The following is a 9,340-nucleotide window of genomic DNA, read 5'->3' on the forward strand; positions in this document are numbered from 1 at the left end:
AATTTTTTCTCTGGGGATTTGAGCTTTACATAAGTCCTGCCACATTTGTCTTCGAGTAATCCAAGTGACCATTTCTTCTGTCTGATCTTTTTTCTATCTCTTATATGGTTTTCTGTTATTTACACACATGTTTTACATGCTGGTCAGAATCGTTTAGATTTGCCAAAGCCTCTCTCACTTTACAAAGATCCTGTCCCATCAAAGAGCTTAGTAAAACAATTAAAGCCCCATACCACTCTTGAAGTCCCAGTTGAATTAAGGTCTCCTTCATATCTCTGGTGAACACCATCTTATCTGGACCACTGAACTGGACATTATATATTGCTTTTCTCATGCCTAGTTCTCTCAGTAATGCCTGCCCCTCCTTTATAGTCCTCCAGCCCCTGCTAATCATGTTAGTCTCCCTTGGTGATGACCATGCATCTTTAATGCCTTCAACTAGCCATCCCATTAAGGACTGCTTCCCCCTGCATTGGCCTAGGGTGAACAGCCTATATCGTAAGGATGGATGGGTGGTTATATTACTCAGCTGTGAAGCTTCTGAAGGACTTAGGTTGATTTCATTTGCTTCCATGTCCCATACTCTCACAAGCTCAGGCATTGCATGACACAGGTGCACTTAAACACATGCAGACAATACATTCATACATATAAAATAAAAATAAATAAATAAAAATTAAAAAAGATGCTAAGCTAAATAGTGGTGGATCGAATGAGAAATGTTCCCTATAGCTCAAGTATTTGAACTCTTTGTCCTTGGTTGTGCTGTTTGGGAGGTTATGCAGTCCTTAGTCCTTAATGGAGGAAGTATGTCACCAGGGTAGGCTTTGCAATGTCATAGCCTCACTCTGCTTCCAGTTCTGCTCTGGAATGGCTTCCTGTCTGCCATTGGAGATCTTAGTGCTCAGCTTCCTGCTCCTGCCATCATGCCTCCCCACCATGCTGGACTCTTTTTTCCCCTCCAGAATCATAAGCTAAAATGAACTCTTCCATCTATACATTGCCTTGGTCATGGTGTTTTATCATAGCAACAGAAAAGTAACTGATACAATACAGTGTTGATTAATTTCCTATAAAACAACAAACCCTTAATCTTTAGGGTTAGCTTCTCTGTTGCACCATAAAAAAAGTTCCTTTTCAGTTCAGTACAATTTAATCGCTAACTTTTCAGAGCTATAAAACAAATGAGCTCTAATCAATTGTGAGTGGTAAGTCAAAGAAAATTACATTCCCAAAGAGCCAGAATGCCCTGAAGCAGGCTTATTAGAAATCGTTCTAGCATGGCATTAAAATGTCAGGAAATCACCCTTTCACTTCATTGCTGAGTTAACAGTTTCTTTTTTTCAAATCTGCTGTCTCTCTTAAGACACTGCTATGGATAAACCCCAGAAATATTCCACATACAAAGATTGAGGATGTAGTCAGTAGAGTGCTCACCTAGCATGCACCAAGTCCTGGGTTCCATCTCCAGTGTTACAATACCAAGAAAGGCTTATAAACAGAAAACTCCTTCTGGTCAAGAGAGTACAATCTCTGGCCTGGGTGGAGACCTAACATTCCAGTTGAGCCACTTCTAGAAATGTGGGTTCACCTTAAGCCATGCTAAAGAGATTGGTGGAATAATTAGTGCTTTTGTGATATAATGCACTTTTTCTTCTGTGTTCCCCAGGGGCTCTGTTTCTTCCAAGGGGCAGGGCCTGCTGCAGAGAATGGACTGAGCAGAGTGAGCCTCAGAAGGAGGGGCTTGTGGCACCATCCTGGGACAGAAGCGGTAAGCCCCCATACTCAAGGACAGAATGACCTGACAGAATAGACCTGGGCAAGACCTCTGGCCCCTGAGGCGTGAGCAAATGCTGGCGGTGACTATGGGCGTGCCACAGGAGGGATGTGGTATGATGGATTCTGAGCTACGGCACAGAGCTGGGCTGCCTGGAGCTGAGTGGCACGGACTAGGCACTGGGTGCTCATTCCTTTGTAAGTTACTCCCCTCTCACCCCCCTCATGATAACAATAAATGCACATAAAGATATGTTATATGGTTTGTCTGATAGCGCAAGAGACCCAGAGAGAACTCTGGTGACAAAATTGGCGCAGCCAGCAGGATGGCATTAATGACAAACTGCAGAAGTTTGGAAAAAGCTAGAGCGCTGATGGCGGCCTTGATGTGATTTTTGCAATGGGTTACTGAAAAGAGGACAGCCATGCGGAAGCGTGGGCCACAGCTATGTTGTAAATGTGGGGATATGTTGCGGGTATGTGAAGATTTGTTAAAGGTTATCCAAAGGCTAGAAAACCTTTTACCTGCTCTGGACTCAAACAAAGCTGAAAAGGCCAGGGAAGTCCTGGCAGATCCAGTTGCAAAGCTAGAGAGAGAGAGAGAGAGAAAAGGCGGGACACTTTGACTTGTGTAAGGTCCAAGGACTCAGAGGAAAAGACAGAGGAAGCCAGAAGAGGGCATCAGATCCTCTGGAAGTGGAGTTACAGGTGGTTGTTAGTTGCCATGTGGATGCTGGGAACTGAACCTGGGTCCTCTGTAAGAGCAGCCAGTGCCCTTAACCACTGAGCCAGCTCTTCAGCCCCAGCATTTCTCTTCCCACCGACCATACACAAGTTAGGTTTTTCAGCTCCTCATGGAACTTCTTATTCCTGCATTAATGAGCTGAATAAACAAATTATTATTATTATTATTTTCGTCTTTTTTGAGATAGGGTCTCCCTGTAGCCCTAGCTGTCCTGGAACTCACTATGTAGACCAGGTTGGCCTTGAACTCACAGAGATCTGCCTGCCTCTGCCTCCTGAGTGCTGGGACTAACGGCTTGCACCACCACACCTGGCTTTGAGAATCATGATTATTAATAACCTAAAATTGTGCTTTCATGAAGCATGCAGGTTTGAGAGGTAAGCTGAGAAAATAAATGGGAAATGCGTGAGGAGACTCAAATTACTAAGACCAGCCCAAGAGGTGGCTAACGAAGTTTGAGTGAGCAGTTCAGGGTGAAGTCACAGACCAGGCTGCCAGGCCTCATTCTTGGGTGTGGCCCCACTGGGGGTCAACCAGGATGGTCTAGACCAGCCATGAGAACCATTATGTTTTCTTCTTGTTCTGGCTGTTAGAAGCTCAGAGTTAATGGCACATGCCTATAATCCCAGCACTTGGGAGGTGGCGGTAGGAGATCATTTTTATTTTTTGTGTATGAGTGTTTTGCTTGAGGGTGTGTACGTGCATGCATGATGTGCATGCAGCACTCATAGAGACCAGAAGAGGGCATCAGATCCCCTGGAACCAGAGTTATAGACTGCTGTTCTCCTCTATGTGGATGCTGGGAACTAAACCCAGGTCCTCTGGAAGAGTATCCAGTGCTCTTAACCTCTGAGCCATCTCTTTAGCTCCCAGACACTGTTTGGGAAAAAAAAAAGGCTCAGAGCTAAGTCCTTGGCTCAATTGCTTTCCTTTGCTGGCTTTTTAAAATTTAATTTCCCCCATCTTTCCCTTTTGTTCCTTGGTGTTATGTGGCTGTTTCTTAGGGTTGGACATGATCTTTGTTGCCTTGAATCTGAGCAGCTCTTATCTAACTCACATGAGACCCTCACAAGACTGGGCCACTCACATTCTCTTGTGGAGGGGGTGGAGGCGAGGGCTCACAAGGCTCATGAGGCATGGGAGACCTTCCTCGAAGTTGTATAAGTGGCTCACAGTTGCTGGAAAGAGGGAGTGTCTTCTGTGGTGTAGTCTCCCATAAGATGCCCATGCTCCTGTAAGTAATTCAATTAAACTCATGGGTTCTCCAAGCTAGTCTTGGGTGGAATTGTTTCTTTGATCTGTCATTGCCTTTCTTCATCTGGGGTGAATGGAAGTAGATTACCCAGAAAAAGTCTTGCTACACTTGGTGTCCTGAAAAGGACTACCAGAATTGAAGATGAATCTCAGGGGTTGGAGGAGCAGCTGCATGGCCCTCGTATGATGGAGGAACATCTGTGGGGGCAAACCCCACATGGTTGTCCTTCCCTATGTGGTATACACTGGTGTGCCTCTTTGCTATTGCAGGAATTATATGGTCCTGATAGGGGCAACAAGACATGCATCTCAGGTAGAGCCACCTGAAGATGGAGTATCTGCGGGGAGGATCCAAAGATGACTGTCATCTTCTATGTGGTGTGGAGTGATGCACCTCAGTATGCAGAGTAGGCCTTAATAATAACCCAGTACAGAAAAGTAACAATTGGGATATTCTGCCTCTGAAGTACTTACTTGAATTGGGAAAGACTTAAAATTGTTTAAAGTATATTTATTTATGAGTGCAACTGTGCTGGATAGCTTTAGTGTGTGAACTTGACACACCTGGGTTGAGGGATCCTTAACTGGGGAATTGTTGCCATTGGACTGGCCTGTGGCCATGTCTGTGGGGCATCTTCTTGATTGTTAAGTGATGTGGGAGGGCCCAGGCCACTGTGAGTGGTGCCACCCCTGGGCAGGTGGTCCTGTATTGTATAAGAAAGCAGGCTGAGCAGGGGTCAGGGGGGAAAGTCAGTAAGCAGCCTTCCTCCATGGCCTGTGCTCCAGCTCCTGCCTCTAGGTTCCTGTCATGAGTTCCTACCTTGGGCTCCCTGATGAACTGTGACCTGGGAGATGTAAGCTGAATAAGCCCTTTCCTCCCCAAGTTGGTATTGGTCAGAGTATTTTGTTACAGCAATGGAGAAATAAACTAGGACAAAAATTGGTACCAGAAGTGGGGTACTGCTTTGCCTGCCCGTGTGTAATGCTTTGCCTATAAGTGCACCACATCCATACAATGCCTAGGAGGTCAGAAGAGGGTGTTGGATCCCCTGGAACTGGAGTTATGGATGGTTGTTAGTCTCCATGTATATGCTGGGAACTGAACTTAGGTCCTCTGCAAGAGCAGCCAGTGCTCTTAACCACTGAGCCATCTCTCCAGCTCTAAGACTTTAAAATAAAAAATCTTTCTTCCTTCCCTCCCTCTCTCCCTCCCTCCCTTCATTCTTTCCTTTCTCTTTCTTTCTTTCATGCATGTGATGGTCAGAGGATTACTTGTGGAGTCAGTCTCTCCTTCCATCATATGGGTACTGGGGATTAAACTCAGGTCTTCAGGCTTGGCAGCAAGTCTCCTTCACCATGATGGACTGTATCCCCTGAAACTGTGAGCTGAAATAAACCCTTCCTCTATTGCAGCAGCAAGACAACTAAGTAGCACAGTAATTTCAGCAGATAAAAACACAAAGCAAGTTTTTTTTTTCTCCTACAAAGGGTTTGGATCCATAACCTAATGAAGCAGCAGAACAAAATTACTGTGATTTTTGGGCACAGGTGCTAAGAGACTGCTTTCACTGAAGGGTGTAAACTCCTCGCTTGGACCTACAAGGTAGCTAAAGGCAGGATGAAAGCCTGGAATCTCTGCCTTCATTTTGTGACTGCCTCCTTCACTTTGGGTCACCTCCTTTCCTCTGAAGGTCAACATGTTAATCATTAAGGAATGTCTGTCTAATGTCTCGGTCTCCTTCAAGACTCAAGACACAAAGAGAAGTCATTGTTCTGAACTTGTAGTCACCTTAGATGATAGGAACAGTGGTGGTTAGGGCAGACCACTCCCCAGATGAGAGCAGTTATCTATGAGTAAAGCTGAGCCCTGGGCAGAACGAACTTCCTGAGAACCACCTTGTTTCCTCAAGCAAGGAGGATATCTTTGGACCATCTTTCAGGACCAGAAATGAGGCAGTGATCAAGGAGGCCATACTTGGCCCAGGGATGGAGAATTATGCACACCTCTTGCCTCCTGCCTCAATTCATCCTCTATTTAAACTGAAGGTTTATATCAGTACCCTGAAGACAAACTTTGGATCTGTTGACCCCTTTATTTTTTTCCCAAAGGATTGATTAGAATCATCTTTTTCTGCTTCTCATTATTATTCACATCTTTCACTTGAATATTGAGATGGGTGGCTGGGCCTAATACCTTGGGATGCCCGGAACCAGGGCATATGAACTAAAACTCTGGTTACATTTTGGATATAGTTTAAAACATATTTTTATTTTATGTGTATGCATGTATTGCCGGCATGTAGGTAAGTGAATTTTTGTCGTGCAATGCCCAAGGAGGACAGAAGAGGCTGTTGGGTCCCCAGGAACTGGAGTTACAGACAGTTGTTAGCTGCCTTGTGGGTGCTGGGATTCAAACCTGGGTATTCTGTAAGAAGAGCCAGTGTTCTTAACTGCTAAACCATCTCTCTACCCCCAACATTTTGGATATAGTTTTGAAAGTAATGATATCATGTGCATAACTCCAAATCCCAGGCTTTGACTATGCAAAGATTAGCTGGCTTCTGTTTATGTTTCGTGGTATTGCTATTTCCTCTGGACTTCACATGATCCTTGACATGAAGCAGAGTTGCTGTGGTGACCTACAGAAGTCATAGCAATGACAGCTAGGTCTCTGTTAATGATAATGAAACTGCTCCCATTCCCTTATGGGAAGAGAGGAGTGTCACAAGACCCTCACTGAGATCCCAGCCACTGTTCCCTCCTGCCCCAGCTGTATGTGGTCTTGGGGGAGTTATAGAGTTCATAGGAGGTGGAAGATTGATTGGGGATTGATATTCTTCAGTGGTACAACTTGCCCATGAGTTGACCATGCTGGGCTGGGACTTTTCAGTGGGTGGTGCATCTGTCTTTGAATCACCTATGCTCTTGTAAGAAATCCCAATAAACTCATTGGGTCACTAAGGTGGACTTAGACAGAATACTTTCATTGGCCAGTAAGTACACTCTCTAGGGGGGTTGGATAGAAGTTTCTTTACTTTTACAACTCCCCAGGAAAACTCACTCAACATATTTGGTTTTCCTATGCCTTCTTGGTTTTCTGTGTATCATGGATGCAGGACTCTTGTCTATCCAGTAAGTATAGCTTTGGGATTAATTTTAGACTCAAGAGGCTAGTGAAATGTCTCCACACTGAGAATACTTAGCTAATAGTTATTGGTGATATTGGTGCTCTTCTCATTGATCCAGGGATCCAGCATTTGGGGATAGGGCTGGAGAAGCAAGCTTTAAAGATGATTAATGTAGTCTTCTCTGACCCTAACTGAGGGAAGAGTTTATATCTCTGTGCTTTTAGGTGTGAAATGGGGAACAAGACTGTGTGGTCCTCAGTGCTTTTTTTTTTAAGCTTCTAAATAAATAGGAATTCAAGAGGATAATAGATAATATCCACAGAAGTTCATCACTAATATGCAGGTTCTGGGGGACTCCTATTAAATTATGGAGTATTGATATTCTCTTCCTCCTCTTCCTTTTTTAGTTTTAAAAAATATTTTATTTACTATTTTTCTTTTATATGTATGAGTATATTGATTGCATGTATGTAAGTGCTCCTGTGCCATGCAATGCCCATGGAGGTCAAAAGAGGGTGTCAGATACCCTGGAACTGGAGTTATGTACCATTTTTAGCCATCATGTGGGTGCTGGGAATCTAACCTGAGTCCTCTGTAAGAACAGCTAGTGCTCTTAACTGCTGAGTCATTTCTCTAGCCCTTCTCTTCCTTAAAAAAAAAAATAAAACAAGGGGGTTGGAGAGATGGCTCAGCGGTTAAGAACACTGGTTGTTCTTGCAGAAGACCTGGGTTCGAATCCCAGCTCCCACATGGCAGGTAACAACTGTCTGTAACTCCAGTTGGATTGGATCAGCCTCTTCTGACCTCTGAGGGCATTGCATGACATGGGTGCACTTATCTACATGCAGGCAATACATGCATACACATAATAAATAAAAAATAAAATGATGAAGTTTATTTTTCATAGCTCTGGAGATGAGGAGTCTTAATATCAAGGTTCTGGCATCTGGGGAGAGTCTTCTTTTTATATTAATTAATCAATTAATTTTTATTTTATGTGTATGAGTGTTTTGCTTGCATGTGTGTAAGTGCAACCTGTTTCGTGCAATTCCCCTGGATGTCAGAAGAGGATGTCAGATCCCCTGGAACTGGAGTTATAGACAGTTGTTAACTGCCATGTAGGTGCTAGGAACCAAACCAGGTCCTCTGCAAGAGCAGCTAGTGCCCTTAACCTCTGAGCCATTTCTGCGATCCCCTGGGGAGAGTCTTCTTGCTGAGTCATAGCATGATGGAGGGACTCATGGGCTGAGAGGGAGGGCATGCCTATTCTTCCTTTCCCTGGATGCTGGTCACTTATGTCCCAAAAGACCCCAAGGAGGTGCGTGGAATCATAGGCTACATTCAATGCATCATTTCCCATTTTGCCTTTTCTCACCCATCATTGGCTTGTGTGACCTGACTTGCTTTTGAGATTCTGCCACAGCCCATTTTCTACACAGTTCTGACTGAACACATAAATTGGTGATGAGCATTGCCTAATTCACACTGAAACATAAAGCACTATAACTGTAACCAAATCTTAGGAATTCTTGAGTTAGCTCCAAGTCTTCTCTTTGGAGCTTTAATTAAAAACCTCTTCTTTTTTTAAGATTTGTTTTTATTTTTAGCTGGGCATAGCAGCACATACCTTTATCTCAGCACTCGGGAGGCAGAGGTAGGCGGATTTCTGTGAATTCAAGGCCAGCCTGGACTACATAGTGAGTTCCAGGTCAGCTGGGACAATACTGAGACCCTGTCTCAAAAAGACCAAAAAGAGAGAGAGAGAGAGAGAGAGAGAGAGAGAGAGAGAGAATAAAGGGCCAGTGGAAACCAAAGCCCACCAAAGTCTGTTATTTTAGTACTACATCATGTGATGAGTTGGATGCCAGGTGAGTACAGTCCCTGTAGTTCCTACATTGCATCTACCTCTGCAGGAGAAAGTGTCATGGAGGAAGAAGGATCCTCAGGAGGATATCAGAGGGTCTTTTAAATTCACATCTTTTCCCCATTGTGGGGAGGGAACTAGTTTTATCTGGAATCACGCAATACAATTTTCCTAAGTTCATCTTCCCCTACTGTAAGGAGAAATTTTAAATTCTAGAAAATGCTAAGTTAATGAAGATCATTTAGTATCAATACTTACATCTTTTTACTGTTTTTTGTTGTGTTTTTGAGACAGGGTCTTCCTGTAGCCCCAGCTGGCCTGGAACTCATTATGTAGACTAGGCTGGCCTCCAACTCACAGAGCTCTACTTGCCTCTGCTCCCAAGTGCTGGGATTAAAGGCATGTATCACCATACCTGATGAGATTACTTTCTTGAACCAACAACAGAAGCATCTAGAATTCTCCCTGCCTTCCTATGTGAGTACCTCTCTAGAGCCTAGCAGATGAGACCAGAATTTCCATTTTTGAATCTCCTTTTTCGAACAATAGTTGGAAACATTTTCTGAAAACTAA

Source organism: Nannospalax galili, unplaced genomic scaffold (assembly GCF_000622305.1).
Source record: "Nannospalax galili isolate Female #2095 unplaced genomic scaffold, S.galili_v1.0 scaffold851, whole genome shotgun sequence".
Classification (NCBI taxonomy): Eukaryota; Metazoa; Chordata; class Mammalia; order Rodentia; family Spalacidae; genus Nannospalax; species Nannospalax galili.